We start from the raw sequence: 23,758 nt of genomic DNA, 5'->3' as shown, positions 1-23,758 counted from the left end.
TGAAAAATATAAAACTTAAAATGAAATTGTTATCAAAATTTGAAGTGACACATATGGACATCAGTATATCATAAATCACCCTATACAATTAAGTAAAATCCATTTACATTACTGAATCCAGGGGGTCACGAAGAGTGGTACACAAATGAGTGATTGAACTGAACTAATGTTATTGACTGGTAGGGAAGTAAAGAGAAATTCCAAAATAATGCCAGTTAAGTAAAAGAACACAGTTTATTATTAACTAATAGAGTTTATGCTTCTACTGAATTCCTCCTTCTACAGAATTTCAGGAAAGTAATATGGTGATGCTATGCCCTTCCTTGTTTCTCTTTGCATGAATGTTTTTATACACAACAATTTAAAAGCCATGGTCAGAGTAGCCTGGGGATCTACAGTCCATGGGGTCACAAAAGAGTCTGACACAACTTAGTAACTAAACAATAACAATTTAGACATCATTCCAAACATATAACGGTAGTTATGAGGTTAGAAGCGTACTACAGTATGATAATAGAAGACCGTTTAGAGGAATTCTGAATCCTTTAATATTTTAAATTCAAGGTCAGCTCCACTTTTATTTTTTTCCTTGTTTAAATATTTAAGTTACTTATTTAAGAACAATAGTGATTACTTCAATAGAAGTTACTATTTTCTAGGTACTATTCTATCAACCCAATGAGGTCCTATTTTATTTCATTTTATTTTATTTTTGTTACTTTACAAAACTGTATTGTTTTCCATTTTTATGATGTAGAAGCTGAAGCATAAAGAAGTTAATTAACCTATCCATGCTCACAAAACTAGTTAATTGGTAGTTTAAACTGAGATTTAAACCAAAGACATCTGCTTTTATAGCTGTGTTTTTAATCCCTAATCTATGATTTATCATGTAAGATTGTGTTAAATAATTTATTGTATGCCTAAAGAAGAGCACAGCTTGTTTTTACTGAATCAACATAAGATTTCCTTTTGCTGACACTGCTATCTCACTCTCTTGCTTTATGCTTTAATCACAACCGTTTCCTACAAGCCTCTCTCATGGCATTTGCTATATGGTGTCACCATCAGTCGTGGTGCAAGTCTCCCCTGGTAGACAGCAATCTCTTTGATGGCACAAGACTGAAACCAAACCTTGCCATTTCTTTATAATAGTGCCAAGCCAGGTACAGAACAAGGATACAATACATCTTTGTGGAATGAATATGTAGATTATTCACTTTCTGCTTAAATGTGTAGTTTAGTATGATTATTCCATGATTTTCATTGTATTTCATGCCAGGAGAAGACTAAGCTTTCTTTTTAAAGTTTTAATTTCATACTCACTTTCATGTGGGTAAAGCTGTGACAATCACAGAATTCTGGGTAAAGATGATGGATAACATCTACACTATGATTTGAAAGTCTTAAAAATCAGAGTTCAATTTTAGGCATGTTAAATTTGAGAATATACATGTGAAAGCATTTGAGTATGTGGGTCCAGGAAAGATAAATACAAAATACAAACAAACAAAAGATATGGAAAGGCAACATTTTAAAAAACATATATATAAGTAATTATGGAGTCAAAGAAAAATCTAATAACAATGAAAAAGGCAAGAAAACACATTCTTCCCTAGAAGAAACTTGAGGGATTGCCAAAATCTTGATTTTTAGTCCACTGAGAGCTATGTCAGATTTTTAAACCTATAGAACTCTAAGATAATAAATCTATGTTATTTAAGTCACTACATTTGTGATATTTTGTTATGGCATCATACAAAACTGTGCAAATGCTAAATATAATTTATCCTTATACACAGTTCAATCCATAACAATATATAAGCCATTTCCATAAATGATTAATTAGTAATGTATTTTGGAAAAGCAATAGTAAAAATCAATAGATTATAGGCTCAAAAAACAGTTATATAAAATCATTAGATGAGATACTGAAAATGACATACTAATAAACATGCCTAATTTTGTAGCCTAAAAAAGTTAATAGACTGCTGCATTAACAGAAAAATTATCTGAAAACAACAAATACTTGCAATTCTTACTAGTAAAATAGAAATATTATCAAAATTAAAATAATACACAGATAATCATAATTTAATTATGTAGCAAATGCAAGTGTAGCAAATGCAGGTGGATAAGTAAATAATATTTTTTAAAAAAACTTTAGAAAGAAAAGATTTTCAGTATTTACAAATTATTCTTTTGTATACCTGGAACACAAATCAAACAAATGAATAAAAACTTATGATAATGAAAGATAAATAAAAATCAATATCTTTCTTTTATACAAATTATATGTGCAAAGCAAGGTGAAAAGACAGCTTTCTGAATGGGAGAAAATAATAGCAAATGAAGCAACTGACAAACAACTAATCTCAAAAATATACAAGCAACTTATGCAGCTCAATTCCAGAAAAATAAACGACCCAATCAAAAATGGGCCAAAGAACTAAATAGACATTTCTCCAAAGAAGACATACAGATGGCTAACAAACACATGAAAAGACGCTCAACATCACTCATTATTAAAGAAATGCAAATCAAGACCACAATGAGGTACCACTTCACATCAGTCAGAATGGCTGCGATCCAAAAATCTGCAAGCAATAAATGCTGGAGAGGGTGTGGAGAAAAGGGAACCCTCCTACACTGTTGGTGGGAATGCAAACTAGTACAGCCACTATGGAGAACAGTGTGGAGATTCCTTAAAAAATTACAAATAGAACTGCCTTACGACCCAGCAATCCCACTGCTGGGCATACACACTGAGGAAACCAGAATAGAAAGAGACACAGGTACCCCAGTGTTCATCGCAGCACTGTTTATAATAGCCAGGACATGGAAACAACCTAGATGTCCATCAGCAGATGAATGCATAAGAAAGCTGTGGTACATATACACGATGGAGTATTACTCAGCAATTACAAAGAATACATTTGAATCAGTTCTAATGAGATGGATGAAACTGGAGCCAATTATACAGAGTGAAGTAAGCCAGAAAGAAAAACAGCAATTCAGTATACTAACACATATGTATGGAGTTTAGAAAGATGGTAATGATAACCCTGTATGCGAGACAGCAAAGGAGACACAGATGTGTAGAGTGGACTTTTGGATTCTGAGGGAGAGGGTGAGAGTGGGATGATTTGGGAGAATGGCATTGAAACATGTGTACTATCATGTAAGAAATGAATCGCCAGTCTATGTTTGATGCAGGATACAGGATGCTTGGGGCTGGTGCACGGGAATGATCCAGAGGGATGGTGTGGGGTGGGAGGCGGGAGGGGGGTTCATGTTTGGGAACTCATGTACACCCGTGGTGGATTCGTGTTGATGTATGGCAAAACCAATACAGTATTGTGAAGTAAAACAAAGTAAAAATAAACATTAAAAAAAGAATAAAAATTTAAAAATTTTATATAAAAAGTATCATATTTATATAAGGTAATTTTTAATATCATTGTTATGTTAAAATTATTGAAATGAGGTCTATTTAAGGAAGGAAATTATAACATAATTTTAAATTTCTTGTTTTTTGTTATAAAGTTATTAGATTTTTCTGGAATAAAATTTGAAAAATTTTACTATTATACTAATTAATATAAATATACTATATAACATAAATTTACTATCATAACTGTTTCTGGATTATTTGTTAGAATCCACTTGCAACATTTTGGGCCCTATGTTTCTTCCTTTTTTCTTGTTTAACAAAAGAGGGAATCTCTGATTAACATACAAAAATAGTTAATATGTATTTGCTCAGATTTTTAATTCCTTTGGCTGAAACTGGCATTACCTTTTCAAGTAAATTAATTGACCCTATTTATATTTTTACTGTTACTCATTCTGCTTTTTAAATTTTGTCTCTCTCTACCTTTTTTGCAGAACAGAACAGACCCCAGTCTCTCTGACTCTTTGCGACCCCATGGACTATAGAGTCCATAGAATTCTCTAGGCCAGAATACTGGAATTGGTAGCCTTTCCCTTCTCCAAGGGATCTTCTCAGCCCAGTAATCAAACCCAGGTCTCCCGCATTGCAGGTGGATTCTTTACCAGCTGAGCCACAAGGGAAGTCCACTACTGTATATAGCAAAAGTCAAATGGGAAGTCTTAGGAGGAGGATAAATCATCTCCGCTTTGGACAGACAAAACTCCAACCCATCCTGTCAATCCAAATGCTTTAAAAAACACTCTCCTGGACTCTCTTCACACTCAAGAGTCCCCTTTTCTATGCCAGATCCAATCTTCTAGTCACTTATCCCACAACTCAGCAAATGTATCTAGTAGTTATCAATCAGACTCACCTAGGAAGGGCTTATTCTAACTGAAACTTGTTTCCTTCAAACATCTTTTTATATAAAGAGTTTCTTTTTAAAGTATATATATAATGTTTTATTTTGTCAGTTATTTTCTAGTTGTTACCTGGAAACAACTATTCTAAGCTTCTATGTCCTAAAAAAAGAGTAAAATGTTGTTATGAAGTTCTAAACAGTATTGAAGTCTATTTTGTTTCTAATTTGGATATATCAACTCTCAGAATTCTTGTTTGGTTCCAATTTTCAGATTCTCTTAAGTACATGTTTTCAACACAGAAATTTCTTATTTTTTTACATTTTGTTCTTTTTAGTGAGTTTAAAGGAAAATGCTTATATTATAACATCTTTTCTTGGAAATGTGAACAACTATATTTGTAGGATTTTTGAAAAATTTTTTTCATTGCTTCACTTGTATTTGTTCATTTTATTTATTTATTTTTTTTTTGGCTCTCAATAAGTTACAATCCCTACTTGTATGAGATATTTTTTAATCATGAAAATTATCTCTGGCAGCCCCAGATTACCTAAAATTGTATTACTAACGTGTTTCACCTAAAATAGTACTCATAAATCTTTCTTTAGCCATGGAAATGTCTATATCCATACAGAAAAATATAGTAGCCAAAGCAACATCTGGGAACATAAGAATGTCAAGTGTGGTTGTATCTATGGCTAAGTTGCTTCATTCTTGTCCAATCTTTGCTACCTTATGGACTGTCACCCACCAGACCCCACTGTCCATAGCATTTTCCAGTCAAGAGTACTGAAATGGATTGCCATTTCCTCCTCCAAGGAATTGAATCCATGTCTCCTGCGTCTCCTGCATTGGCAGGTGGGTTCTTTAACACTGAGCCACCTGGTAAGCCCCCAAATAGCAACATGTAACTAGTGGCCCTGATGCTGGGAGACATTGAGGGCAGGAGGAGAAAGAGGTGACAGAGGATGAGATGATTGGATGGTATCACTGACTCAGTGGACATGAATTTGAGTAAACTCTGGAAGATAGTGAAGGACAGGGAAGCCTGATGTGCTGCAGTGCATAAGGTCACGAAGAGTTTGACGTGACTTAGTGACTGAACAATGACAACTAGTGCCTATTATATGGGACAGTGCAGATCTAACAGTTCTCTCTAGAAAGTGTCTTGGGATTTACATCTGTATTGATTTTCAAATCTATTATATTGTTTGCCACCTGTGTTCATAACAAGCCCATTCATATTTCACATGTTCAGTTTGTCTATTTTAACTGTCAACTAGCCTAATTTTCTTATCTAACATTAATTTTTTTGGAACGTGAATACTACATTGAGCATCAATCCAGTAACCTAGAACAATTCCACTCTAGTTCGTTCCTTTTGTATCGTTTCACTGATGGTGAGCTTATACTCTATAGACCTTCAGACTCTTGCTGAAGTACTACTGTGACACATTTCTTCCTGGCCCAATGTCGTAGTGTTGCCCTTAACGTGTTGCTGAAACCCTGATCCCTTCTTCCTAAAAGAACTTTTAAATATTGATTGCTCTGCCACTTTCCATTAGATAGAGCATGCGGATTACAAATTGCCCTTACGAGTTATCACTTACAGTCCCTATGAAATCCTAATACCTTTCTCATTCCAACTACGTCCATTAAACTCACTTCTCATCGTGATTGTCTATGAATTCCTCTGTTGTAATGAGACTAGACACCCGGCTAGAATTCAGGGCAGTAGCTTTGGTAGACGTAAAATCAGAGAGAACAAAGAATAAGGTAAAATTCATGTACCACAGAATGTTGATGGATGAACCGGGTTACATTTAATACAAAAAAGAAGAGATTACTGAATTTTCAGTATTGAACTGGTAAAGGGAAAACATTTACTTCACTTACAAATTTTTCTCAGTCTTCCTACGTTAGGTTTGAGTATTTAATGTCTTTTATTTCCTCTTTTATCAAGAAATCACTAATTTAGAACTTGGCAGAAGCTATCTCTGTTACTTGCTACTCTGGCTGAGTAAAATTGCCTTTTCAAGAGTGTAATCCACTTCTGAAGTAGCCCATGATATTAAAGTATCTATTCAGTTCATATTAATTAAGTATACCTTGAAATTTTGCTAGAAAAAGGATTGCTTCATATAAATGCTGAACTCAGTTCATTAAAAAAAATTAATTGCCCTATTAATGGTTTGGGGTTATTCTCTTGTGGAAGTGAATAAAATTAGAACTGAATTATTTATTAAACAAGAATGATTCATAGAGCTTTAAGGACATATGATTTTAAGATATTCCATTTTTCACAGTCTTTAAAAGATATACCATTCTGGTTCGACATTTAATATCTGCAATTTTGACACTAAAAGCACAGAAAACTTTATTAATCTCAAAAATAGACATTGGTATATAGTATTAATAATATTCCATCAGGCCAAAGTAATGCATACATCATGAAAGCATTGTAAAAAATTGTGCACAGAATTAAGAAGAGGTACTTTATTTATAAACGTCTCATGAAAGATACAGTGACTATTTGAATGTAATTTTAGTTACATATTTGCAGCTACTTTATACATAGTTTTCTAATGCCACTAAACTGAAACAGCATATGGATGATATTTTTAGGCAACCTAAAAACTTTAAGTAAAAAGAAAAATCTGGAAATCTGAGTGGAAAGAATAAATAACATTTTCTAGCAATGCAGAAGGTGTTACTCTGTTTTAATAATCATAGTATGGAATATGATAAGACAAAAAATTCAGAGGAAAATGAGAAAATTTTACATAGGGAGTGTAAATTTGGAGAAATAATTTCTATTCACTTGCTGCTAAGTCACTTTAGTCGTGTCCAACCCTGTGTGACCCCATAGACAGCAGCCCAAAAGGCTCTCCCATCCCTGGGATTCTCCAGGCAAGAACACTGGAGTGGGTTGCCATTTCCTTCTCCAATGCATGAAAGTGAAAAGTGAAAGTGAAGTCGCTCAGTCGTGTCCAACCCTCAGCGACCCCATGGACTGCAGCCCTCCAGGCTCCTCCGTTCATAGGATTTTCCAGGCAAGAGTACTGAAGTGGGGTGCCATTGTCTTCTCCACTTACATAATGTCAAATTTTACACTTTGAGATTTTCATAAGAGTTGCCCTTTGCACATGAAAGTAAACTTTTTATACTACCCTAGATAATTTTAATTTTAAAATCTCATTATTTTAGTCCTGTACACATTTTTTATTTAATGGTTTGGATATCCAATTTAAAATCCCAACTTCATTAATATGTATAAATACAGGAAGAAAAAAGCAGTAAGTTTATTCAGTGTTAGTGGATGATTTTAAAATAAACATCTGTTTGAGAAAAAAGTGCAACCCTGAAGTCCTTGTGAGTATCCACATTTCAGTGATTAAAAAATAAATTTAGTGTTAATATCCAAAGTAACACAAGTAAAAAGGAAGCAATTCTCAAAACCACAGCTTAACAATAATAAAATGTGGTTGGCAGTATACAAATTTAGATAGTCTTTTTTTATATATATACTTTATTATGAGGAAAAAACTGAACCATCTACAGAGAAATGGGTTTTGGGGATATATAGTTTGAACCCATAAAAAGAATCAATGAATGATATTGTACAAATTAAATGAAGATCACAAAGATGTGCATGTTCTCCTTCAAAACATTCTTAATAAGACTCAATTTATTTAATATAAAATTATCTTGAAAGTAAAAATTATATAAAAATTTTACTTAAAAAGTGTTTATTACCAAAGACTTCCAAAGTATAGGATAAGGCTCAAATTATTTTTAGCACACCACATTCACTTATTTAAGTATCAGAATTCAGTATCTGCTACAATAAAGCCACAAATCATGGATAATGAGTATATTAAGGAGAAAATTTATACACAGACTAGTATAGCAGCCAGTAAATTTCTTATATAGAGTTTAAAAATTCTGTTTTGTTTCTATATATAAATTGATCATATTCCCTAGTTATATTTAAAGATATAACTTCAAATTAAGTATCATTAGTTATTATGGAAAGATACCCTCAAATTAATTATCATTGTGATATCCAGCTAGCTAAGTATTATTTTACAGACCCTCTAGCTTATACTGGGCCAAATAATTAATATATTTTATATTATACAAGGAAAATACTCTTTTTTCTATTTAGAACCAGTCTTTTGTTCCATGTCCAGTTCTAACTGTTGCTTCTTGACCTGCATCTAGGTTTCTCAAGAGGCAGGTCAGATGGTCTGGTATTCCCGTCTCTCTCTTGCTTTTTCCATGATCCAGCGGATGTTGGCAATTTGATCTCTGGTTCCTCCACCTTTTCTAAAACCAGCTTGAACATCTGGAAGTTCATGGTTCATGTATTGCTGAAGCCTGGCTTGGAGAATTTTGAGCATTTCCTTACTAGCATGTGAGATGAGTGCAACTGTGTGGTAGTTTGAGCATTCTTTGGGATTGCCTTTCTTTGGGATTAAAATGAAAACTGACCTTTTCCAGTCCTGTGGCCACTGCTGAATTTTCCAAATTTGCTGGCATATTGAGTGCAGCACTTCGACAGCATCATCTTCCAGGATTTGAAACAGCTCAACTGGAATTCCATCACCTCCACAAACTTTGTTTGTAGTTATGCTTTCTAAGGCCCACTTGACTTCACATTCCAGGATGTCTGCCTCTAGGTGAGTGATCACACCATCATGATTATATGGGTCATGAAGATCTTTTTTGTATAGTTCTTCTGTGTATTCTTGCCACCTCATCTTAATATCTTCTGCTTCTTTTAGGTCCATACCATTTCTGTCCTTTATTGAGCCCATCTTTGCCTGAAATGTTCCCTTGCTATCTCTAATTTTCTTGAAGAGATCTTTAGTCTTTCCCTTTCTGTTGTTGTCCTCTGTTTCTTTGCATTGATCACTAAGGAAGGCTTTCTTATCTCTCCTTGCTATTCTTTGGAACTCTGCATTCAAATAGGTGGCGTCAAGGCTGTATACTGTCACACTGCTTATTTAACTTCTATGCAGAGTACATCATGAGAAACGCTGGGCTGGAAGAAGCACAAGCTGGAATCAAGATTGCTGGGAGAAATATCAATAATCTCAGATATGCAGATGACATTACCCTTATGGCAGAAAGGGAAGAGGAACTAAAAAGCCTCTTGATGAAAGTGAAAGAGGAGAGTGAAAAAGTTGGCCTAAAGCTCAACATTAAGAAAACGAAGATCATGGCATCTGGTCCAATCATTTCATGGGAAATAGATGGGAAACAGTGTCAGATTTTATTTTGGGAGGGCTCCAACATCACTGCAGATGGTGACTGCAGCCATGAAATTATAAGACTCTTACTCTTTGGAAGGAAAGTTATGACCAACGTAGGTAGGATATTGAAAAGCAAAGATATTACTTTCCAAGCAAAGTTCCATCTAGTCAAGGTTATGGTTTTTCCAGTGGTCTTGTATGGATGTGAGAATTGGACTGTGAATAAAGCTGAGTGCCAAAGAATTGATGCTTTTGAACTGTGTTGTTGGAGAAGACTCTTGAGAGTCCCTCGGACTGCAAGGAGGTCCAACCAGTCCATCGTAAAGGAGATCAGTCCTGGGTGTTCATTGGAAGGACTGATGTTAAAGCTAAACTCCAATACTTTGGCCACCTCATGCGAAGAGTTGACTCATTGGAAAAGACCCTGATGCTGGGAGGGATTGAGGGCAGAAGGAAAAGGGGACGACAGAAGATGAGATGGCTGGATGCCATCACCAACTTGATTTACATGAGTTTGAGTAGACTGTGGAAGTTGATGATGGACAGGAAGGCCTGGCGTGCTGGGGTTCATGGGGTCACAAAGGGTCAGACACAACTGAGTGACTAAACTGAACTGAACCGATACAAGGAACACTAAACCAAATAGAGTTTCCACAAATTATTTTAAGTGAATCTATGTATATGAGCTTAAATTTTAAATCAAATTTTAAAAATGGTTAATTTTTGTAAGAGATACTGATAGAATTATTATTTTTTAAGAAAAATGAAAGTAAAAAACCTGGTGAAAATTAGTGAGTCATCATTCCTTTGTAAGTTATGTCAAATCTTCTACAAAGTCTAGTTTCTGAAACTCCTGTGTATCATGAAAGATCAGTAGTTGTGAGTGAACTACTTTAAATTGCTTGGAATACATTTCCTGACATGTAATACATTGCTGATGTGTAATCAGCATTCGGGCTGTGGTGACAAAGAAAACTGCTTAAGTTGCTATTTATAGGAAAGAGGGAACATTATGGAATATATCGAATTATAATGCTGTCCTTGTTGCCACCACTCTTTAGCTTTACCATAAAGCTGGAGTGATTCAGCTGTCAAGCAATTATAACAATTTTTTTTCATAATCAATATGCAGCATAATTGAGGGTTAAAAAGTTAGGCTGGTCTGTAGGCAGGCAGATAGGTAGGGAGCAGATTGATAGGTAGATAGATAGATGGTGCAGATCAGCTGACAGACATATCTATCTCATAGGCAAAAAGTCCAGACAGTAAATCTCAGATGGGTGATAAATGGAAGAGTATTTTAGAGAAGTAATATTCTACTTCTACCAACAGGGCTGCTATGTGATATTAGGTAAGTTACTCTTTTTTCTTTCTCTAAGTATAGCTTCTCATGTTCTTTAAGAGTGAAAACTTCATTACATTGCATGACCATTTGAAATACTGGATGCTATTTTCAATGCCTAGATAATACTTTCCAAATAAAACCAACTATCCAAAATGTAATAACAAATATATTGTAAGAATATGAGAGTTAAACATCTCTGTGATGTTTGAATTTAAAATATATTTAAATTACTTTGTTATTAAAAAAATTCTGAAATATTAAATATGTAATTTGATATTAATTTGTATAAATAAGTATTATACATCTGTTTTAACTACTTAATTTTTTTCTGTGACAAAAGTAAAATAAGTATATTTAATATTTTAGAATGTTATATATATCAGAACTAAATTTTAAGTTTGGGAATCCAATTTACCTAGTTGTATACATATATATATATTTTAAGTGGTGGTGCTAGTAGTAAAGAAAAGAGACAAAGCTTCAATTCCTAGGTTGGGAAGATCCTCTGGAGGAGCAAATGAAAACCCACTCCAGTATTCTTGCCTGGAAAATCCCATGGAAAGAGGTGCCTGGTGGGCTACAGTCTATGGGGTCACAAAACCTGACACAACTGAGCTTCTGAGCACCAGCATCAGGTATTAATTTTTTGATAATATCACAAAATATAATCAATTACAGGTTCCATTACTATATCCTTCTCTGTTCAATTCCCCCATATTAGAAGATTCCAGAATCATAAACACAGAGTTGTGACTGCATTAAATAATCAATTAGAATTTCAAAGAAATCATACAAAGTTTTAAATATAAAAAGCTTGGGAAGTAGTCTTAAAAAAAGTATGTTTTTAAATTCAAAGTATATTCATTCTTTCAACAGAGATTTATGAAATCTCTACCAAGTACCAATCACTCTTCTGGACACTAAGAATATTCAGTGAAGAAAATGGACAAAGTTGTTTCCCTTCAGTTCAGTTCAGTTCAGTTCAGTCACTCAGTCATGTCCAACTCTTTGCAACCCCATGAACCACAGCACACCAGGCCTCCCTGTTCATCACCAACTCCCAGAGTCCACCCAAATCCATGTCCATTGATTCGATGATGCCATCCAACCATCTCATCCTCTGTTGTCCCCTTCTCCTTCTGCCCTCAATCTTTCCCAGCATTAGGGTCTTTTCCAGTGAGTCAGCTCTTCACATCAGATGGCCAAAGTATTGGAGTTTCAGCCTCAACATCATTTCTTCCAAGAAAACCCAAGACTGATCTCCTTTAAGATAGATTGGTTGGATTTACTTGAAGTCCAAAGAACTCTCAAGAGTCTTCTCCAACACCACAGTTCAAAAGCATCAATTCTTCTGCGCTCAGCTTTCTTTATAGTCCAACTCTCACGTCCACACATGACCACTGGGAAAACCATAACCTTGACTAGACAGACCTTTGTTGGCAAAGGAATGTCTCTGCTTTTTAATATGCTGTCTATGTTGGTCATAACTTTCCTTCCAAGGAGTAAGCATCTTTTAATTTCATCGCAGCAATCTCCATCTGCAGTGCTTTTGGAGCCCAGATAATAAAGTCAGCCACTGTTTCCACTTTCTCCATCTATCTGCCATGAAGTGATGGGACTAGATGACATGATCTTCATTTTCTGAATGTTGAGCTTTAAGCCAACTGTTTCACTCCCTCTTTCACTTTCATCAAGAGGCTCTTTAGTTCTTCTTCACTTTCTGCCATAAGAGTGGTGTCATCTGCATATCTGAGGTTATTGATATTTCTCCCGGCAATCTTGATTCCAGCTTGGGCTTCCTCCAGCCCAGTGTTTCTCATGATGTACTCTGCATATAAATTAAACGAGCAGGGTGACAATACACAGCCTTGACATACTCCTTTTCTTATTTGTAATGAGTGTGTTCTTACATGTCCAGTTCTAACTGTTGCTTCCTGATCTGCATACAGGTTTTTCAAAAAGCAGGTCAGGAGGTCTTGTACATACGTCTCCTTCAGAATTTTCCACAGTTTATTGTGATCCACACAGTCAAAGGCTTTGACATAGTCAATAAAGCAGAAATAGATGTTTTTCTGGAACTCTGTTGCTTTTTCGATGATCCAGCAGATGTTGGCAATTTGATCTCTGGTTCCTCTGCCTTTTCTAAAACCAGCTTGAACATCTGGAAGTTCATGGTTCACGTATTGCTGAAGCCTGGCTTGGAGAATTTTAAGCATTACTTTACTAGCATGTGAGATAAGTGCAATTGTGCGGTAGTTTGAGCATTCTTTGGCATTGCCTTTCTTGGGATTGGACTGAAAACTGACCTTTTCCAGTCCTGTGGCCACTGCTGAGTTTTCCAAATTTACTGGTATATTGAGTGCAGCACTTTGACAGCATCATCTTTCAGGGTTTGAAATAGCTCAGCTGGAATTCCATCACCTCCACCAGCTTCCTCATAGTGATGCTTCCTAAGGCCCATTTGACTTCACATTCTAGGATGTCTAGCTGTAGGTGAGTATCATACCATCGTGATTATCTATGTCATGAAGATCGTTTTTGTACAGTTCTTTGTGTATTCTTGCCACCTCTTTTTAATATCTTTTGCTTCTGTCAGGTCCATACCATTTCTGTCCTTTATTGAGTCCATCTTTGCCTGAAATGTACCCTTGATATCTCTAATTTTCTTGAAGATATCTCTAATCTCTCCCATTCTACTGTTTTCCTCTATTTCTTTGCACTGATCACTGAGAAAGAGTTTCTTATCTCTCTTTGCTATTCTTTGGAACTCTGCATTCAAATGGGTACATCTTCCCTTCTCTCCTTTGCTTTTCACTTCCCATCTTTTCACAGCTATTTAAAAGGCCTCCTCAGGCAGCCATTTTGCTTTTTTGCTTTTCTTTTTCTTGGGGATGTTCTTGATTCCTGTCTCCTGTACAATGTCATGAACCTTCACCCATAGTTCTTCAGGCATTCTATCAGATCTAGTCCCTTGAATCTATTCTCACTTCCACTGTAAAGTCATAATGAATTTGATTTAGTTCATATCTGAATGGTCTAGTGGTTTTCTCCACTTTCTTCAATTTAAGTCTGAATTTGGCGATAAGGAGTTCATGATCTGAGCCACAGTCAGCTCCTGGTCTTGTTTTTGTTGACTGTATAGAGCTTCTCCATCTTTGGCTGCAAAGAATATAACCAATCTGATTTTGGTGTTGACTATCTGGTGATATCTATGTGTAGAGACTTCTCTTGTGTTGTTGGAAGAGGGTGTTTGCTATGCCCAGTGCATTCTCTTGGGAAAACTCTGTTAGCCTTTTCCCTGCTTCATTCTGTACTCCAAGGCCAAATTTGCATGTTACTCCAGGTGTCTCTTGACTTCCTACTTTTGCATTCCAGTCCTCTATAATGAAAAGGACATCTTTTTTGGATATTAGTTCTAGAAGGTCTTGTAGGTCTTCATAGAACTGTTCAACTTCAGCTTCTTCGGCATTACTGGTCGGGGCATAGACTTGGATTACTGTGATAGTGAATGGTTTGCTTTGAAATGAACAGAGATCATTCTCTCATTTTTGAGACTGCATCCAAGTACTGCATTTTGGACTCTTTTATTGACTATGATGGCTACTCCATTTCTTCTAAGGGATTCCTGCCCACAGTAGTAGATGTAATGGTCATCTGAGTTAAACTCACCCATTCTAGTCCATCTTAGTTCACTGATTCCTAGAATGTCAATGTTAACTCTTGTCACCTCCTGTTTGACCACTTCCAGTTTGCCTTGATTTATGGGCCTAACATCAGGTTCCTATGCTATATTGCTCTTTCAGCATTGAATCTTGCTTCTATCACCAGTCCCATTCACAACTGGGTGTTGTTTTTGCTTTTGCTCCATTGCTTCATTCTTTCTGAAGTTATTTCTCCACTGATCTCCAGTAACATATTGGGCACCTACTGACCTGGAGAGTTCATCTTTCAGTGTCCTATCATTTTGTCTTTTCATACTGTTCATGGGGTTTTCAAGGCAAGAATACTGAAGTGGTTTGCCATTGCCTTGTCCAGTGGACTACATTCTGTCAGACCTCTCCCCCATGACCTGTCGGTCTTGGGTTGCCCCACATGGCATGGCTTAATTTCACTGAGTTAGACAAGTCTGTGGTCTGTGTGATCAGATTGGCTAGTTGTCTGTGACTGCAGTTTCAATCTGTCTGCCCCCTGATCCCCTCTCTCAGTGCCTACCATTTCCCTTATGTTTCCATTATGGAACTAATATTATAGTTTGGAGTAAACATAGTAATACATTTAAAAAATATGTTATTCCATATAATAATAAGAAGTATAAGTACCTATAAAGTGTATTAAAGAGAATAGGGAATTCTGATATAAGGGTTGAGTGGGACTGGTCATTTTATGAAAGGTGCTCAAGGAGGAAATTTTGGCAGGAAGACAATAAGGAAGTGAAGGAGTAAACCATGAAAGAATTTGGAGAAGTGGGACCAGAGAATTTGTGAAAGCTGTGTGATGGGAACATGTTTTGCACACTTACAGATGTCTATACATAGAAAAATACCAATAACTATGAATAGAATATTTGAAGCTTATCAGTCTACATATAATTCAAAACCTTAGGTGGCAGTAGGAAGCATGAAAAAGGAACAAGAAGGTCCTAATTGTGGGACCAGAGTGAGTGAGCAGCAGCATGGTGGAGAGTGACACTGGAAAGGGAGTAGAAACAGGAGGCTTTGGACCATTCTAAAGACTTTGTGGGTTTATTGAAGAAAAAGGCCATGGTCAAGTTAAGTTTTAAAAGAGAGAGAACTTAGCTCTTACATAAAGAACAATAATAGGTAGACAAGGGTGAACACGAGAGAGACGAAATAGGAGACTAGTGAAAACTATAATAGTACAGGCAAAAACATAATCATGTGGACAAAGGGGATAATGGAGTAAGATTCAATATGATTCTTCCCATAATTCGAAGTCAAGACAGAATTCGCTGATGATTTAGATTTGATATATGAGAAAGAGAGCAGTTAAAATAACTCCAAAGTGTTTGATCAGAACTGTTAAAGGAGTACTATTGTCATTCGCTGAAATGGAAAATAAATTGGGTACAGCAAAATTGCCATAAAATTAGGTATATGATTTTTTTTTTTTTTTTTTTTTTACTTTACAATACTGTATTGGTTTTGCCATACATTGACATGAATCCACCACGGGTGTACATGCGTTCCCAAACATGAACCCCCCTCTCACCTCCCTCCCCATAACGTCTCTCTGGGTCATCACCGTGCACCAGCCTCAAGCATGCTGTATCACACGTCGGACATAGACTGGCGATTCGATTCTTACATGATAGTATACAGGTTACAATGCCATTCTCCCAAACCATCCCACCCTCTCCCTCTCCCTTTGAGTCCAAAAGTCCATTATACACATCTGTGTCTTTTTTGCTGTCTTGCATACAGGGTCGTCATTGCCATCTTTCTAAATTCCATATATATGTGTTAGTATACTGTATTGGTGTTTTTCTTTCTGGCTTGCTTCACTCTCTATAATAGGCTCCAGTTTCATCCATCTCATCAGAACCGATTCAAATGTATTCTTTTTAATGGCTGAGTAATACTCCATTGTGTATATGTACCACCACTTTCTTATCCATTCACCTGCTGATGGACATCTAGGTTGTTTCCATGTCCTGGCTATTATAAACAGTGCTGCGATGAACATTGGGGTACATGTGTCTCTTTCTATTCTGGTTTCCTCGGTGTGCATGCCCAGCAATGGGATTGCTGGGTCATAAGGCAGTTTCATTTGCAATTTTTAAAGGAATCTCCACACTGTTATCCAAAGTGGCTGTACTAGTTTGCATTCCCACCAACAGTGTAGGAGGGTTCCCTTTTCTCCACACCCTCTCCAGCATTTATTGCTTGCAGATTTTTGGATCACAGACATTCTGACTGGTGTGAAGTGGTACCTCATTCCACTGGTTTTGATGTGCATTTCTCTAATAATGAGTGATGTTGAGCATCTTTTCATGTGTTTGTTAGCCATCCATATGTCTTCTTTGGAGAAATGCCTATTTAGTTCTTTGGCCCATTTTTTGATTGGGTCATTTATTTTTCTGGAATTGAGCTGCATAAGTTGCTTGTATATTTTTGAGATTAGTTGTTTGTCAGTTGCTTCATTTGCTATTATTTTCTCCCATTCAGAAGGCTGTCTTTTCACCTTGCTTATATTTTCCTTTGTTGTGCAGAAGCTTTTAATTTTAATTAGATCCCATTTGTTTATTTTTGCTTTTATTTCCAGTATTCTAGGAGGTGGATCATAGAGGATCCTGCTGTGATTTATGTCAGAGAGTGTTTTGCCTATATTCTCCTCTAGGAGTTTTATAGTTTCTGGTCTTACATTTAGATCTTTAATCCATTTTGAGTTTATTTTTGTGTGCGGTGTTAGAAAGTGATCTAGTTTCATTCTTTTACAAGTTGTTGACCAGTTTTCCCAGCACCACTTGTTAAAGAGATTGTCTTTATTCCATTGTATATTCTTGCCTCCTTTGTCAAAGATAAGGTGTCCATATGTGTGTGGATTTATCTCTGGGCTTTCTATTTTGTTCCATTGATCTATATGTCTGTCTTTGTGCCAGTACCATACTGTCTTGATGACTGTGGCTTTGTAGTAGAGCCTGAAGTCAGGCAAGTTGATTCCTCCAGTTCCATTCTTCTTTCTCAAGATTGCTTTGGCTATTTGATGTTTTTTGTATTTCCATACAAATCTTGAAATTATTTGTTCTAGTTCTGTGAAAAATATGGCTGGTAGCTTGATAGGGATTGCATTGAATTTGTAAATTGCTTTGGGTAGTATACTCATTTTCACTATATTGATTCTTCTGATCCATGAACATGGTATATTTCTCCATCTATTAGTGTCCTCTTTGATTTCTTTCATCAGTGTTTTATAGTTTTCTATATATAGGCCTTTAGTTTCTTTAGGTAGATATATTCCTAAGTATTTTATTCTTTTCGTTACAATGGTGAATGGAAATGTTTCCTTAATTTCTTTTTCTACTTTCTCATTATTAGTGTATAGGAATGCAAGGGATTTCTGTGTGTTGATTTTATATCTTGCAACTTTACTATATTCATTGATTAGCTCTAGTAATTTTCTGGTGGAGTCTTTAGGGTTTTCTATGTAGAGGATCATGTCATCTGAAAACAGTGAAAGTTTTACTTCTTCCTTTCCAATTTGGATTCCTTTTATTTCTTTTTCTGCTCTGATTGCTGTGGCCAAAACTTCCAGAACTATGTTGAATAGTAGCGGTGAAAGTGGGCACCCTTGTCTTGTTCCTGACTTTAGGGGAAATGCTTTCAATTTTTCACCATTGAGGATAATGTTTGCTGTGGGTTTGTCATATATAGCTTTTATTATGTTGAGGTATGTTCCTTCTATTCCTGCTTTCTGGAGAGTTTTTATCATAAATGGATGGTGAATTTTGTCAAAGGCCTTCTCTGCATCTATTGAGATAATCATATGGCTTTTATTTTTCAATTTGTTAATGTGGTGAATTACATTGATTGATTTGCGGATATTGAAGAATCCTTGCATCCCTGGGATAAAGCCCACTTTAAGTGGTCATGGTGTATGATCTTTTTAATGTGTTGTTGGATTCTGATTACTAGAATTTTATTGAGGATTTTTGCATCTATGTTCATCAGTGATATTGGCCTGTAGTTTTCTTTTTTTGTAGTATCTTTGTCAGGTTTTGGTATTAGGGTGATGGTGGCCTCATAGAATGAGTTTGGAAGTTTACCTTCCTCTGCAATTTTCTGGAAGAGTTTGAGGAGGATAGGTGTTAGCTCTTCTCGAAATTTTTGGTAGAATTCAGCTGTGAAGCCGTCTGGACCTGGGCTTTTGTTTGCTGGAAGATTTCTGATTACAGTTTCAATTTCCGTGCTTGTGATGGGTCTGTTAAGATTTTCTATTTCTTCCTGGTTCAGTTTTGGGAAATTGTACTTTTCTAAGAATTTGTCCATTTCTTCCACGTTGTCCATTTTATTGGCATATAATTGCTGATAGTAGTCTCTTATGATCCTTTGTATTTCTGTGTTGTCTGTTGTGATCTCTCCATTTTCATTTCTAACTTTATTGATTTGATTTTTCTCTCTTTGCTTCTTGATGAGTCTGGCTAATGGTTTGTCAATTTTATTTATCCTTTCAAAGAACCAGCTTTTGGCTTTGTTGATTTTTGCTATGGTCTCTTTTGTTTCTTTTGCATTTATTTCTGCCCTAATTTTTAAGATTTCTTTCCTTCTACTAACTCTGGGGTTCTCCAATCCTTCCTTTTCTAGTTGCTTTAGGTGTAGAGTTAGGTTATTTATTTGACTTTTTTCTTGTTTCTTGAGGTATGCCTGTATTGCTATGAGCTTTCCTCTTAGCACTGCTTTTATAGTGTCCCACAGGTTTGGGGTTGTTGTGTTTTCATTTTCATTAGTTTTTATGCATATTTTGATTTCTTTTTTGATTTCTTCTGTGATTTGTTGGTTATTCAGAAGTGCGTTATTCAACCTCCATATGTTGGAATTTTTAATAGTTTTTCACCTGTAATTGAGATCTAATCTTAATGCATTATGGTCAGAAAAGATGCTTGGAATGATTTCGATTTTTTTTGAATTTATCAAGTTTAGATTTATGGCCCAGGATGTGATCTATCCTGGAGAATGTTCCATGAGCACTTGAGAAAAAGGTGAAATTCATTGTTTTGGGGTAAAATGTCCTATAGATATCAATTAGGTCTAACTGGTCTAATGTATCATTTAAAGTTTGCGTTTCTTTTTTAATTTTCTGTTTAGTTGATCTGTCCATAGGTGTGAGTGGGGTATTAAAGTCTCCCACTATTATTGTGTTATTGTTGATTTCCCCTTTCATACTTGTTAGCATTTGTCTTACATATTGCGGTGCTCCTATAGTGGGTGCATATATATTTATAATTGTTATATCTTCTTCTTGGATTGATCCTTTGATCATTATGTAATGGCCTTCTTTGTCTCTTTTCACAGCCTTTGTTTTAAAGTCTATTTTATCGGATATGAGTATTGCCACTCCTGCTTTCTCTTGGTCTCTATTTGCATGGTATATCTTTTTCCAGCCCTTCACTTTCAGTCTGTATGTGTCACTTGTTTTGAGGTGGGTCTCTTGTAAGCAGCATATAGAGGGGTCTTGTGTTTGTATCCATTCAGCCAGTCTTTGTCTTTTGGTTGGGGCATTCAACCCGTTTATGTTTAAGGTAATTATTGATAAGTATGATCCTGTTACCATTTACTTTATTGTTTTGAGTTCAGGTTTATACACCCTTTTTGTGTTGCCTGTCTAGAGAATATCTTTTAGAATTTGTTGGAGAGCTGGTTTGGTGGTGCTGAATTCTCTCAGCTTTTGCTTGTCTGTAAAGCTTTTGATTTCTCCTTTGTATTTGAATGAGATCCTTGCTGGGTACAGTAATCTGGGCTGTAGGTTATTGTCTTTCATCACTTTAAGTATGTCTTGCCATTCCCTCGTGGCCTGAAGAGTTTCTATTGAAAGATCAGCTGTTTTCCTTATGGGAATCCCCTTGTGTGTTATTTGTTTTTTTTTCCCTTGCTGCTTTTAATATTTGTTCTTTGTGTTTGATCTTTGTTAATTTGATTAATATGTGTCTTGGGGTGTTTCGCCTTGGGTTTATCCTATTTGGAACTCTCTGTGTTTCTTGCACTTGGGTGATTATTTCCTTTCCCATTTTAGGGAAGTTTTCAACTATTATCTCCTCAAGTATTTTCTCATGGTCTTTCTTTTTGTCTTCTTCTTCTGGGGCTCCTATAATTCAAATGTTGGAGCGTTTCATATCGTCCTGGAGGTCTCTGAGATTGTCCTCATTTCTTTTAATTCTTTTTTCTTATTTCCTCTCTGATTCATTTATTTCTACCATTCTATCTTCTATTTCACTCATCCTATCTTCTGCCTCCGTTATTCTATTATTTGTTGCCTCCAGAGTGTTTCTGATCTCATTTATTGCGTTATTCATTACATATTGACTTTTTTATTTCTTCTAGGTCCTTGTTAAACCTTTCTTGCATCTTCTCAATCCTTGTCTCTAGGCTATTTATCTGTGATTCCATTTTAATTTCAAGATTTTGGATCATTTTCACTATCAATATTTGGAATTCTTTCTCAGGTAGATTCCCTACCTCTCCCTCTTTTGTTTGGTTTGGTGGGCAACTCTCCTGTTCCTTAACCTGCTGAGTATTCCTTTGTCTCTTCATCTTGATTATATTGCTGCGTTTGGGGTGGCCTTTTTATATTCTGGTAATTTGTGGAGTTCTCTTTATTATGGAGCTTCCTCACTGTGGGTGGGGTTGTATCAGTGGCTTGTCTAGGTTTCCAGGTTAGGGAGGCTTTTGTTGGAGTTCTGGTGGGTGGAGCTGGGTTTCTTCTCTCTAGAGTGCAGTGGAGTGACCAGTAGTGGGTTATGAGATGTCTAAGGTTTTGGAGTAACTTTGAGCTGCCTGTATATTGAACCTCAGGGGTGTGTTCCTGTGTTGCTGGAGAATTTGCATGGTATGTCTTGTTCTGGACCTTGTTGGTCCTTGGGTGGAGCTTGGTTTCAGTGTAGGTATGGAGGAATTTGATGAGCTCCTATTGCTTAATGTTCCCTGAATTCAGGAGTTCTCTGATGCTTTCAGGCTTTGGACTTAAGCCTCCTGCTTCTGGTTTTCAGTTTTATTTTTACAGTAGCCTCTAGACTTCTCCATCAATACAGCACAGATGATAAAACATTTAGGTTAAAGATGAAAAGTTTCTCCACACTGAGGGACACTCAGAGAGGTTCACTGAGTTACAAGGAGAAGAGAAGATGGAGGGGGTAGTTAGAGGTGACTGGAATGAGATGTGGTGAGATCAAAAGAGGAGAGAGCAAGCTAGCCAGTAGTCACTTCCTTATGTGAGTTCCATAGTCTGGACCGCTCAGAGGTATTTATGGAGTTATACAGGGAAGAGGAGAGGGAGGAAGTAGACAGAGGTGGCCAGGAGGATAAGAGAGAGGAATGAGAAGGAGAGAGACAAATCCTGCCAGTAACCAGTTCCTTAGGTGTTCTCCACTGTCTGGAACACACAGAGATTCACAGAGTTGGATAGAGGAGAGATGGGGGAGAAAAGAGACAGAGGCCACCTGGTGGAGAAAAAGGAGAATCCAAAGGAGGAGAGAGTGGTCAAGCCAGTAATCTCGCTCTCAGGTAAAATTGGGTAGTGAAGCTTGGGTTTTTAAATGTACAAAATTGACAACAAAAACCAAAGAGCAAAGATTAAAAATCTAAAGTAGAGGTTGGATTTTCAAAATACAATATTAAAGAAAGGAAGCAGAAGGAAAAAGGAAAAAAGAAAAGAAAAAAGAAAAGAAAAGAAAAAAGCCACAAGAATTATTAAAAAAAAAAAAAAAAACACCAATAACCACCCAAAGACTATATATGGTGTTTGCCTTAAAAAAAAAAAAAAAAAAGATGAAGAGTCGGTTTTTTTTTTTTTGAATAGTAATAATAGGTTATAGAAATAAAAATTAGAGGAGAAATAGAAGACTTAACTATTAAAAAAAAAAGTCAGAAAAGAAAAAAAAAGAAAAAAAAGGGAATGATTTTTAAAATAGTAAAAATATATCTGGCCCTTCTCTAATGTTGTGGGCAGTGTGGGGTCACTTCCAAGGCGGTTCCCTCTGTTTAACTTCTTCTTTATGCTGGTTTTTTAGGCTCAGTAGTTCAGTCGCGCAGTGGGGAGGCGGGGATGCTGCAAACAAATAGCACTGTCGTGTGCACACAGTGTCTCAGCCCCACTTGACCTGTCCCTTCTCGCGGCGTGCAAACAGCTCCGGCTCTAAGATGCTCAGCCAGGAACCGTCTGAGGCCGGCCCTAAGCTGCGTGCACTTCCCCGGTCTAAGCCACTCAGGTTCGGCACTCAGGTAGCCCTCAGAGGCTCAGATTCGGTTGGGACTGCGTTTTGTGCCCTTCCGGGTCCGAGTAGCTCAGGAGTTTGGCGAGCGCGATCGCCGCGGCTTGTCGCCTTTTCTGCCGCTGCTGCTCAGTTTTCTGAGTGGACCACTGGCGCCCCTTGTGAGGCAGATTGTGACTGTCCCGCACCCCCAGAAGTCTTAGGAAAGAAGCCTGTTTGCAGTTTGGTAAGTGAAGTCTCTCCGGGTCTGCAGTTGCCCCTTTCCAGTCCTTCCGGCTCTGGCTGCCTGTCCGCGGCGGGGGATGGTCTGCAGCCAGCTTTTTCCGTTCTGTCCTTTGTTCTGTGCTCGGTCCTAGCGGTGTCTTATGTTTGAGCTTTCCACATAGTAGCTATCCCACAGTCTGGTTTGCTAGATCGTTCTGGTTGTGTGTGGGGTGTTCCTGCCCGATTCTTACAAAGCACTGCAGCCCGGGCATCCCACGCTTCCCTGCCCTGCCCCCACTTCCTAGGGGCGGATGCAAGCATCTGTGCTGCTTTTCTGCTGGGGGAGTTACTGTTGGGCTTGTAATCTCTTGGTTTTAATTATTTCTTTATTTTTCCCTTCTTGTTATGTTGCCCTCTGTGTTTCCAAGGCTCGCCACAGGCTCGGCAGGGAGAGTGTTTCCTGGTGCTTGGAAACCTCTCTTCTTAAAATTCCCTTCCCAGGACGGGCTTCCCTTCCCGGGACGGAGCTCCCTCCCCACCTCCTTTGTCTCCTTTTTCATCTTTTATATTTTTTCCTACCTGTTTTTGAAGACAATGGTCTGCTTTTCTGGTTGCCTGATGTCCTCTGCCAGCCTACAGAAGTTGTTTTGTGGAGTTTGCTCAGCTTTGAAATGTTCTTTTGAGGAATTTGTGAGGGAGAAAGTGGTCTTCCCGTCC

This window comes from Capra hircus, chromosome 2 (genome assembly GCF_001704415.2).
Source record: "Capra hircus breed San Clemente chromosome 2, ASM170441v1, whole genome shotgun sequence".
Lineage (NCBI taxonomy): Eukaryota > Metazoa > Chordata > Mammalia > Artiodactyla > Bovidae > Capra > Capra hircus.
Note: the sequence above shows the minus strand (reverse complement) of the source record.